Source organism: Cebus imitator, unplaced genomic scaffold (genome assembly GCF_001604975.1).
Source record: "Cebus imitator isolate Cc_AM_T3 unplaced genomic scaffold, Cebus_imitator-1.0 Scaffold19, whole genome shotgun sequence".
NCBI classification, from domain to species: Eukaryota; Metazoa; Chordata; class Mammalia; order Primates; family Cebidae; genus Cebus; species Cebus imitator.
This window is the reverse complement of record NW_016107334.1, coordinates 8,885,349-8,897,145: the sequence shown is the minus strand read 5'-3', so window position 1 is coordinate 8,897,145 and position 11,797 is coordinate 8,885,349. Positions and strand designations below refer to the sequence as shown.

The following is an 11,797-nucleotide window of genomic DNA, read 5'->3' as shown; positions in this document are numbered from 1 at the left end:
AAAATACAAAAAATTAGCCAGGTGTGGTGGTGGGTGCCTGTAATGCCAGCTACTGAGGTGAAAGAATCACCTGAACCTGGGAGGCGGAGGCTGCAGTGAGCTGAGATCACACCAGTGCCCTCCAGCTTAGGCAACAAGAGCGAAACTCTGTCTCAAAAAAAAGAAAAGAAAAGAAAAAGAAGGCCCAGATGTTGGACTATCTGGGCTAACGAGCTATTACTATATGAATAGTCTCATTATTTAGTGTCTACTCAGAGCAATCTCACAGCCTTACCTTTGGGATTGAAAGATCCCCATCTCCAGTAAAATCAACATCCAGTACCTTCCTTATAACCACTAGGCTACTGAATCCAGATTCAGAATTATTAAACAGGTAGGCACAGGCCTAATGTCATAATCTCTATTGAGCAATAGATCCCTGTGGCAGGAGAAAAATTCTCCATGCTTCTTTCCTCTCAGTTTGCAGCCATAGTACAAATGTGGGTGAAGGGTTTCAGACAAAGCTTTGAAAGCCAGGGAACCCAATTGCAAGAGGAAGCCGGGATCCTTCCCTTCCACAGTTGAGCTTCCAAAGAAATGTTTTGCTCTACTGAAGTTCTGACTTTGACATGATTTATTTGTGAGTCAGAGATCCCATGAGCTGATAAAATGTTTAATACCTCTATGAAAACCTACATGGTAATTTCCCTTTGTACCTGAGCATTTCCATTTAGGCTTTTACTCCACATAGACTGCTTCTCAGAGAATGGAATCACAACCCACGGAGCCCTCTCCTCTCCCTGTTCACTTTGGAGCCCACCTAATTGAAGGCCTCAATTTCCTCTGCGCATACTCTAACACTCTTTCTTCCTTCCCATTATCATGTGACTTTTTCTTTCCCCATTCCATCTGGCCATCACCACACTAGCTGCACGTGAATGAACCTTCTTCGAAATAACTATTTCCAAAAGAATAGGGGCTTGTGAACTTTTTCTGTAAAAGGCCAAATAGTAAATAATTAGCTCTTGGGCCAGGCATGGTAGCTCATGCCTGCAATCCCAGCACTTTGAGAGGCCAAGGCAGGCGGATAACCCTAAGTCAGGAGTTTGACACCAGCCTGGCAAACATGGTGACAACCTGTCTCTACTAAAAAAACAAAAATTAGCTGGGCGTGATGGCGGGTGCCTGTAATCGCAGCTACTCAGGAGGCTGGGGCAGGAGAATTGTTAGAATCTGGGAAGTGGAGGTTGCAGTGAGCCAAGATCATGCCATGGCACTCCTTCCTGGGTGACAAGAGTGAGACTCTGTTTCAAAATAATAATAATAAATTAAATGCAAAAATAATTTAGGTCTTGTGGATCCATATGTTCTCTGTCGCAACTACTCAACTCTGTCTTGGTAACACAAAAGCAGCCACAGACAACACATACACAAATGTGGCTTTTTTTTTTTTTAGTTAAACTTTGTTGATGGACACTGAGATTAGAATTCCTAGGACTTTTCTATGTCACAAAATATGATTCCTTAAAGGAGTCTCACTCTGTCGCCCAGGCTGGAGTGCAGTGGTGGGATCTTGGCTCACTGCAACCTCTGCCTCCCAGATTCAAGCGATTCTCCTGCCTCAGCCTCCTGAGTATCTGGGACTATAGGCACATGCCACCACACTGGCTAATTTTTTGTATTTTTAGTAGAGACGGGGTTTCGCTGTGTTAGCCAGGATGGTCTCAATCTCCTGACCTCATGATCCGCCTGCCTTGGCCTCTCAAAATGCTAGGATTATAGACATGAGCCAGCACACCGGGCCACGAATGTGGCTTTTGTCCAATAAAGTTTCATTTATTTATTATTACTATTTTTTAATTGTACTTTTAAGTCCTGGGGTACATGTGCAGATCTTGCAGGATTGTTGCATAGGTACACACATGCCATGGTGGTTTGCTGCCTCCATGCCCCCGTCACCTACATCAGGCGTTTCTCCCAGTGTTATCCCTCCTCACTCTCCCTGACCCCCTCTGTCCCTCCCCTAGCCCCCCACCCCCAACATACCCCAGTGTGTGATGTTCCCCTCCCTGTGTCCACCTCTCATTGTTCAACACCCACTTATGAGTGAGAACATGCGATGTTTGGTTTTCTGTTCTTGTGTCAGTTTGCTGAGAATGATGGTTTCCAGATTCATCCATGTCCCTACAAAGGACATGAACTCATTGTTTTTTATGGCTGCATAGTATTCCATAATGTATATGTTATTTACAAAAGCAGTGGTGGGTCAGATTTGGCCCATAGTCTGTAGTTTGTTGACCTCTACCAGGGAACAACAAAAACAAACAAAATTAATTGTCCCCCAGCTCCACTTAACTAGGTCTTAACAAACTGTCTTGCTTTTTTTTTTGCTGACTTTCCATGCAATACGGTGTACACAAGAATTTCTATATTTACTCCTAAAGCTGCTTTGAGACACAGCCGTTGTACAGAAACGGCCTCTACATAGTCACCACACTTTGTCAGTTGAAAGCAATAATTAGGGTCCTCGTATTCATGCATTCCTTTCATGAGAACCACATACTGGCCACCAGGGTTACACCCGTGGGTACATTCATCAATGCTTCTTATTTCACTTCTCTTCTCATTGCATACAGTGTAATTTCACTGACCACACTGGGCATGGTAACAAGGTTTTTCTCTAGCATGGACACACAATCGAAAGAAATAGACGAATTGTGGCCCAAGACATCTGTATGGAAACTTCAGAACCGAAATACAATCTCTGGTCATTTTGTCCACTCTCCGAGTTCAACTGCGCACAAATTACTTGTCATTGTGGTGACACAAATAAGACTTCATTAGCATGGCCATTCTGATTCTTGTAAACAAGTTTATTTATACATCAGCACTGCTGGAGAATGAAATCACAGAGAGAAGTTCATGGTAGGTGGCCCTGCCTTTTACACTAAGGCAGGCTTTGACAAAAATCCCTGCACCTCACTGAGACAAGCTGCTATTCAGCTACCAGGTTAATGAAGTTCGAGTGAGTGCCTGTTAAAAGAAGATGGCAACACTTGTGGGCAAGGCTGGTCACATTTGGATTTAATGACGTGTGTCGGTGCTGTTTCTAGTGTTTTTTGTTTTCCTGAACTCTTTGTTCCTTGGCTCTGCCAGAGGCTACAAAAAGGATAAAGCAGGTTCATCTTCAGGGATGCGTGACGGCTGGTTAGCGATCAGTTAAATCGGGTTTTGTTTGACTTGTAGCTAGATATCAAGTATTCCTCAAAGATGACAAAACCTGGGAAGATACGATCATCTGGGATTGTCAGAAAAAAATCGAATCATCTCACTTTGAGGAAACAGCAGGGAGATGTGGCCATGTCTCCTGAAGGAGAAGCAGTAGCGTTGACATTGCTCACAGGTGATGGGAAAGCTCCATCAAGTGTTCAGGCTCCTTCCTAATGTGGGGCTGGGGGTCTCACACCAGGAAAAGCAGAGGGATGTTCAAGTTCCCGATGCTGCATGTGCTGGCAAAATACGCATGGAGGATGCAAATGCGGGGAGGCAGGTCCCTGTGATAACCTGGTCTTCGTGTAGGAGACACTGAGCGGGGCAGAGTGAGCTCATCTTCTCTTCTGAGCCTCCTAGCCCAATGCCAGGCTCTTCTTCTGGGACAGCCAAGCCTGTCCTGCTCCCAGGATTTTTGGGGGCAGCCAGCAGCTGGCATCCCATCATCTTGGAAACTGAAAGAAACCCATGTCTGTGACAGCTCACAACGAGATGCCAGAATGTTCTCTTCAGGGACTCACTGGGTAAGGGCAGGCTCCAGAAAGACAGGAGATGGGGCAGGCAGGACACCTGTTATTCACAGAGCACTGACCACACCTTGTGCGTGGAGATACCTGCCTAGTTCATGCGGCTGCATGTCATGGAGTCGAGATTACAGGAGACTCTCGTGGTAGCATTATCCACACCCCAGGCAGGATGGCTTTCTCCTGCATCCCTTTCCTGAGAGGTTGGCTTCAGCTAGAAGAGGTAGAGACTTGCATAACATACTTGGACCAGAGCCTGAAATAGAGGGGTTGGAACCAGCCAAAGAAAAGTTTATGTGTCTGGACGGGGTTCTGCTCATGGGCCTCTGAAGCCACCTCCCCACAATTTCTGCAGGAGGAAAACTTGATGGATCCAATCGGCCTTGAGCTGGGAATCCTTTGTTAGGGAGGGGTGGTGGGGTTTTGGGGTTAACAGAGTTTGGGAGAATGATGGAGGAGGAAAATGAGGGACAGTGCCAAAGAGGGTGGACCCCAGATGCACATCTCAGGCAAACTCTGTTTGAGCTAATAAATATTCAACAGGTACATTTAAAAACAGATCCGGCACCATCCTCTAGACTCTGGGGGACCAGGTGCAGTGGCTCATGCCTGTGATCCCAACAATTTTGAGAGGCCAAAGCAGGAGGATCGCTTGAGCCCAGGAGTTCAAGACTAGCCTGGACAACACTGGTAAAAAAAAAAAAAAAAAAAAAAATTAAAATTAACCAGGCATGGCGGTGCATGCCTGTAGTTGCAGTTACTTGGGAGACTAACGTGGGAGAATTGCCTGAGCCTGGGAAGTCGGGGTTACAGTGAGTCATGATCACACCATTGCACTTCAGCCTGGGTGACAGAGTGAGACCCTGTCTTAAAAAAATAAAATAAAATGGACTATGGGAAGATGGGTGATCATCTGACAGCAAGATTTCTTTCTTATGACAGACCAGACCAACGCGATAGGCATAGACACAGGGTTCCATCCATTTAGAGGTGGTGCCCGAGATTCAAATCCTGCGCAGGTGCCAAGGTTTATACCCGGAGATGGGCCACACCCTACCTTGTTTCCACGTGAGCAGACCAGCCAGTAAGTCCACAGGATCTGACTGAGCATCCCAAGGACTGGGTTTCACAGCAAAAGGGAGTTTGTAACTGGTATACAGGCAAAGTTTCAAGCCCCAAGGAACTTTCTGTCCATAAGGGGAGATGAGATCCACCAAATAGTCTCTTCATATGATAATAACAGTTCACTGGATACTTCTACACACTCTGCTCTACGTACCACGCACGCACTTTAACTCACTGAATCCTTGCAACAGTGCTGTGTGGGTGGTGCTACGACTGTCCTCTTTAAAGACAAGGAAACAGTACAAACAGGTTAGATTATTTGGACAAGTCACACACCTCATTGAGTGTCACCAAGGGCTCCAGAGGTGTGCGAGAATGGAGCAGGAGAGCTACAATCACTTCCGAAGATAACCACATTTACAGAGGGCTTGTCATTCCATATACGTCATATACGTCATCTTCGTAAGATAGGAAGATGCTTCATCTTTCAAATGAGGCACCTGAGTTTCAGGGGAGTGATATAACTTGGCAAAACTCACATACCCAGTAGCTTGGCAGAAGTGAGTTTCAAGCTTGGGTCTGTCTGGTTTGCATTGTGTTCTCTTTCCACCCCTCCACTATTGGCCAATTTAGAGGAAGATTGGACTCCCTAAGCCCTTCGAGCTTCAATATCTGGTTCCTGGGAGATTTCTAGAGCTATGAGCATTCACTCCCACTTATGAGCAAGGCAAGGCTTCTCACAAGTTGAGGTCTGATCATGGAAGGCTAAAGGGATGAGACTGTCAAGGCTTGGTTGGAGGCCATACCCTGGTTCATAGCCAAGCGTTACAGTCGCCCTGTCATGAGGAAGCCCAGCCTCCAACTACATGGAATGGATTGGAGAAAGGCTATTTCATATCTGAGGTTATTTCATTTTTAAATCCACAGGTGTCAAGTGGAGGTTTTGGAAACTGTAGAGATCCAATTTAAAAAACGTCAGCTGGGAAGATTACAACTAGGAACACGGCTGTAATAAACACTGACTGTAAGTCATCACCCATCAATTGAGTCATCTGCCACGTTCATGAGGATTTTTGCATATCAAGGTGCCCAACCGTTCCAGGCAGAAGGATTAGTTACTGAAGTAACCTGGGCTGGAGGCCCAAAGGGCATTCGCATTGTGGAGCCTCTGAGGGTTAGAGCTTGCAAAGCTATATTTGGGGGAAAACCCAGGGTCCAAGTCCATTGCACACTGGACCAAAACGGGCAAAAAGCAAGGGAGGGAAGCACCAACAGGACCAAGGCAACTGTTACTTTCTTTTTAGGGTTAGCTTGATCTGTGTGGAGCAGAAAACCCCAAATAACAAATAAGAATTACAGAGGTCATAGAAATAACAGACAGATAGCAAGACGCATGATGGTTTGTTTCTCTCTCATGTAGAGGTCCCTGTGCAGGCTGTTCAGGGTTAGTGTGGCAAATCTGTTCCACAATGGTCTTGAGGACTATTTTAGTTCAGATCAATGCTGACTACAGTGACAAATCTGAAAATGTCAACGTCTTCACATAATGAAAATGGTTTCCTCTGATTATTCAAGAGTCCAATGAGGTGGCCAGGCATGGTGGCTCACACTTGTAATGCCAGCACTTTGGGAGGCCACTCCCTCTTCGTTTGTTAATCCTTCAGCACCTGAGGACTCCAGCGTCCTTACTGCTTCCTCACTCTCACCCCAGACTCTCTTCCTGCATGACCACCCAGGCGCCATCCAGGCTTTGACTCACTCTTTGGACCTGGTGTTATGGGTTGAATTGTGTCCCTCACACTCCAAATTCCTATGTTGAAGTCCTAACCCTAACATTTCAGTATCCAAGATGCTAGTGCCTAAGAATGTGGCTTCATTAGGAAACAGTCGTTGCAGATGTAATTAGTTAAATTAAGAGGAGGTCACAGTAGAGTAGGGTAGGCCCCTAATCCTATATGACAGGTGACCTTATAAAAGGGATATTTGGACACAGACACACATACAGGGAGTATGCCATGTGAAGATGAAGGCAGGTATCCAGGCAGTGCATCTGCCAGTCAAGGAATACCAAAGATTGCCAGCAGTTAGGAGATGGGCACGGAACAGATTCTCCTGCACAGCCCACAGAAGGAAATATGAGTGCCCCACTTCCAAATGCTTGGAACCAACCTTACCAACACATTAATCTCAGACTTCTGACTCTATAAGGGTGAGACAATAAATGTTCAACATTTTAGTCAACCAGTTTGTGGTATTTTGACATGGCAGCCTGATCTGGCTTCAGGTTTTGGGAGGCCAAGGTGGGCAGATCGCTTGAGCCTAAGAGTTCAAGACCGGCCTGGGCAACATGGAGAAACCCAATTTCTACAAAAAATACAAAAACTAGCTGGGTGTGGTGGTGTGTACCTGTGGTCCCAGTTACTTGGGAGGCTGAGGTGGGAGGATCACCTGAGCCTGGGAGGTCAAGGCCGCAGTGTCATGATCATGCTAGTGTACTTCACCCTGGGTGATAGTGATTCAAAACAAAGTCCAATGTAAGGGTTCCTCCACAATGGGCATCTTTCCCCCATGTAGGTCCAGCCCATTAGAGACTCTTGTAAGTATTTGTTAAATAAACCATTTAAAGATACATGTTCAAGAGGCTGGGCGAGGTGGCTCATGCCTGTAATTCTAACATTTTGCAAGGCTGAGATGGGTGGATCACTTAAGGTCAAGTGATCAAGGCCATCCTGGCCAACAAGGTGAAAACCTGTCTCTACTAAAAATACAAAAATTAGCTGGGCATGGGGGCAGGCACCTGCAATCCCAGCTACTCGGGAGGCTGAGCCAGGAGAATCCCTTGAACCCAGGAGACGGAAGTTGCAGTGAGTTGCGATTGAGCCAGCCTTGCCCCAGCCATGCAGACCTGGGCTCCTTGGATAGTCCCAGCCCTTGGTCCATCTTCATCTTGGCCTTCCCGATTCCAGCTCCACCCCACTCACCCCCACTCTGCCCATCTACCCTCCCTTTGTTGCCCCAGGTTTCTTTCCTTGAAAACCCCCAAGTTCTGCTGCCAACACAGCTGGTGTTGATACCAGTATCCAAGAACCACACATTCACTTTAAGAATCCTCCTCTTGCCTATAATCCCAGCACTTTGGGATTCATGGGCTGGATCATGAGGTTGGGAGTTCAAGACCAGCCTGACAAACATAGTGAATCCCCATCTCTACTAAAAATACAAAAATTAGCTGGGTGTGATGGCATGCGCCTGTAACCCAGCTATTCAGGAGGCTGAGGCAGGAGAATTGCTTGAACCTGGAAGGCAGAGGTTGCAGTGTGCCACGATCATGCCATTGCACTCCAGCCTGGGTAACAGAATGAGAAAAGAAAAAGAAAAGAAAAAGAAAAAGAAAAAAAAAAGGAAAGAAAAGGATCCTCCTCTCACAAAAGAGTTTACAACCATTGAGTGAGTATTTTAGCAGAAGCCGAAATCTCTCACCAATCCTTAGGCTTTATTTGCACAAAACATAAAATAGAGTTGAGTATCCTTAGGATGGATGAACATTCATGGTCACACTGAATAATCAGATCAGTTTCTTAGGGGAAGGAGGCAATATTTTTCCCAGAAACAAAGCAAAGGGTGGGCTCTCAGCACTCTCCCTCTTTAGAATGGGTGGATATGGTTTTTGTGCCTGGGCCATCTGGTTAACTTACATCTTCCAGTGTTTCTGGGCTATCAATGTAAGAAGCCCCCATCGTTAACTACAAAGTACTTTTTGGTAACTGAAATAAATGAATTTCATGAGGGAGAAACCTAGGAAACAAGTAAAATAAAAAGGCAGGCCACTAGTCTGACTATACCCAAAAGGGAAGTCCCATTGCTGGAAAGATCCCAGGACACCTGGCAGAGGTACAACTGCCACGTGCCCCTGGCTTCTCAGGTGGCCAGAATTTCAAAGATCTGCTTCCACTGCAGCCCCACCTCTCTGGGAGGCCAAGGCAGGCAGATTGCTTATGCCTAGGTGTTTAAGACCAGCCTGGGTAACATGGTGAAACCCCATCTCTACATTTAAAAAGAAAGTACAAAAAGTTAGCTGGGTATGGTGGCATGTGCCTGTAGTCCCCGTTACTGGGGAGGCTGAGGTGGGAGGATGGCTTGAGCCCAGAGGTCAAGACTGCAGTGAGCCATGATCATGCCACTCAACTCCAGCCTGGGCGACCGAATACAACCCTGTCTTGAAAAAAAAAACTAGGCCAGGCGCGGTGGCTCATGCCTGTAATCCCAGCACTTTGGGAGGCTGAGGCAGGCGGATTACGAGGTCAGGAGATCAAGACCATCCGGGCCAACAAGGTGAAGCAACCCCATCTCAACTAAAATACAAAAAGTTATCCAGGCATGGGGGTGTGTGCCTGTAGTCCCAGCTACTCAGCTACTTGGGGTGCTGAGGCAGGGAAATTTCTTGAACCTGGGAGGCAGAGATTGCAGTGAGCCGAGATGACACCACTGCACTCCACCCTGGCAACAGAGTGAGACGCCATCTCAATAAATAAATAAATAAATAAATAAATAAAAGATCTGTTCACTTGAACATCCCAAGAATTCTCATACCCAAGATTCATTTTGGGTTCAAAAATATGGTCACCACAGATGCAGAAAACCCCTACTCACCAGAGGGCGCAGTAGAATTAGGGCACTAAGGGTGTCAAGGAGGGTCAGAGAAAGAGCTACCACCTGATGGAGCAGCCAGGTCTGGAGAGGGCAATGATCCCAAAGGCCCACACCTGTAGGGGAACAGGTCTTCTCCTCTAAACTGCTAAGCAAGTGCCACCTGGTTAAAACGAGCATCACAAGGAAACCTAAAATGGAAGATAAGCCCCAAATGAACAACTCAGGAAGGGGCATCCAGAGGACGTTGTCTTCCCTATCAGCCCCACTCCCTCCGCTGAGGGCATGTGTATGAGTGAGGGAGCTCGGTGCCCAGGCCTCCGGCTCTCTCTTTCAGCGTCAGCCTCCAGGGAGGGTGGAAAGCAGAGGCAGCCGCAGGAAGATGCCCCAGGAGCTTTGCCTGGTAATGGGACTATGGGTGGGTCTCGAGTTCCACTCCTGGCTGGGTTAGGCTTCTGAGAGCAGTGAGAGGCCTTCTCCCAGGGCAGGTGCCTGCCCCTCCCTGGTGTGCCCCCCCACCCCCCAGGCTCCCAGTGCCCGTCTCAGTTCTGCAGTCCCAGGAGTTATGACAACATGTGATCTTCGGTCCTAGGACCCACACTTGGTGATCAGGCTGCTCCCATGAAAGGCCAAGAGAATGTGGCTCCCCTTGGTGCTGGCCGCGGCGGAAGACCAGGCCCCAGCCTCACTTCAGAGGCAGGGACAGCAAGGAGCTTGGGACAGGGGGATCCAGTCTGCGTTGCATCAAAGGTTTGTTTTGTGTTTTGTTTTTAATTTTTAGATGAATAATTCAGTGGCTATGCCAAGGTTGAAATATTTTTCTGTTTTCAGTAAGATGTGAGAAAAGGAAATGAATTTTAATGAAATGTTTTGGTTTACTTTATCTGAGGCTTTCAGTGTAATGGGATTCCCACGCCCTAAACAGATGTCAGCTGTTTCATCCTCTTGCTTGCAAAAGGCAACAGAGAGCCGGGGGCTCCCCTGCTTAGCCCTTTTGCACCCCCCTCCCCCATTTCCCAGATAGGCAGGACTACCTGTGAGCACCACTGGGAGAGCTCTGAATGTCCCAGCCATTCAGAAAACTAAAACTGCAAGTGACGATTATGATGCCTTCATGAATGCAGACCAACAGGTCTCCACAGGTGACAGCAAAGCACCTGCCCCATGTTCCTGAGGCCTGTGCATCCCTGCCCTGTCAGGTGACTCAGTCTTTGGCAGATGGCCTGTGCTCTCTGAGCCAACGACTCCCATGAAGAACTTGAGTGTCATAAAATTCTGAAAACAAGATTTAAGGGGAGTTGGAGAAATGTGGCAAGATCTCTAACACGAACAGAGAGCTGTCAGGTTAAGGTGATGTCACAGACATCTGAAAATCTGCCAGAGCATGAGCTAACTTATAGCTGCACGCTCAGGACATGTTTCTGAGCAGAAGTTCAGACCACAGAAATTCCCTTAAATGGGATTACTGATGGAATTCCTTCTGAGTCAAGAAAACACCTGCCTCAGATAAGCTGTCATCAATGGATCCATCAAAGGAATGATGCACTGAGCCCTTCCCAAGTGTGTGCAGTTGGGGGATGAAGAGGCAAAGGTAACCAGATGCTGCCTTCAAGGGCTTATGAGAATATGCTTGTTGAGGCAGCAGCCCTGCCTGACAAACCAAAGAAAACCCAGAGAATGTCTGTAACCAGGTGCTCCTTGCCTAGATTCTCAGCTGCCACCATCCCTGGGGTGTCACTGTCTCTATAGACCCAAGTGAATGTCTGAAAAGAGAAAAAGAAGCATAGTTGTTGAAAGAACACAGCTATAAAAGATTTATGTGGCTACCGTGAGCTCTTAATAATTCTCTTTTCACATCCTTTGCCAGTTAAGATTTTCAAATCACATTCTGTATCATTGTTCCCTTGGAAGGAGAAGGGTGAAGATCTTTGTCCTGGTTTTACCGGTGATTTTGGGGGGACACTGGGATTTCCAATCCCAGCTTCCCAGCAGCATCTCTGCTTGGCTTTCCTGTATTGTGAGGGGGTGGTCCAAGGGGCAGAAAGCCCCAGGAGTGGAGGACTCTAACGAAAGCCACACCGGAGCCTCGCCTGCTCTTTCCTTTTCCTGAGTCTAGTTCTCCAACAGGGGAAATGTCTCAAGTGGAATGTGACTGTGTCACCCGCCTTCCCAAAGGGGCCCAGCAAAATGAGAGATGCTGTCGATCAACTTTCAGTGTCCTCTCTGCCCAGGGCTTTGATTCCTACAGCCTGTAAATGCTGTTCCTTTTTTTTTTTTTTTTTTTTTTGAATTAACCAATACCAACTAATGAG

The 11,797-nt window shown here is 47.0% G+C and overlaps 1 long non-coding RNA gene across 1 annotated transcript; it reads right to left on the bottom strand.

The window, feature by feature from the left end:
* Positions 1–2,222: 2,222 nt before the first annotated feature.
* On the bottom strand, positions 2,223–9,676 carry LOC108295079. The gene is made up of 3 exons (XR_001821265.1): positions 9,602–9,676; positions 5,382–5,603; positions 2,223–2,280 (listed from the first exon to the last, which is right to left on the bottom strand). It is a non-coding gene; the product is annotated as an uncharacterized LOC108295079 (long non-coding RNA).
* Positions 9,677–11,797: the final 2,121 nt, after the last annotated feature.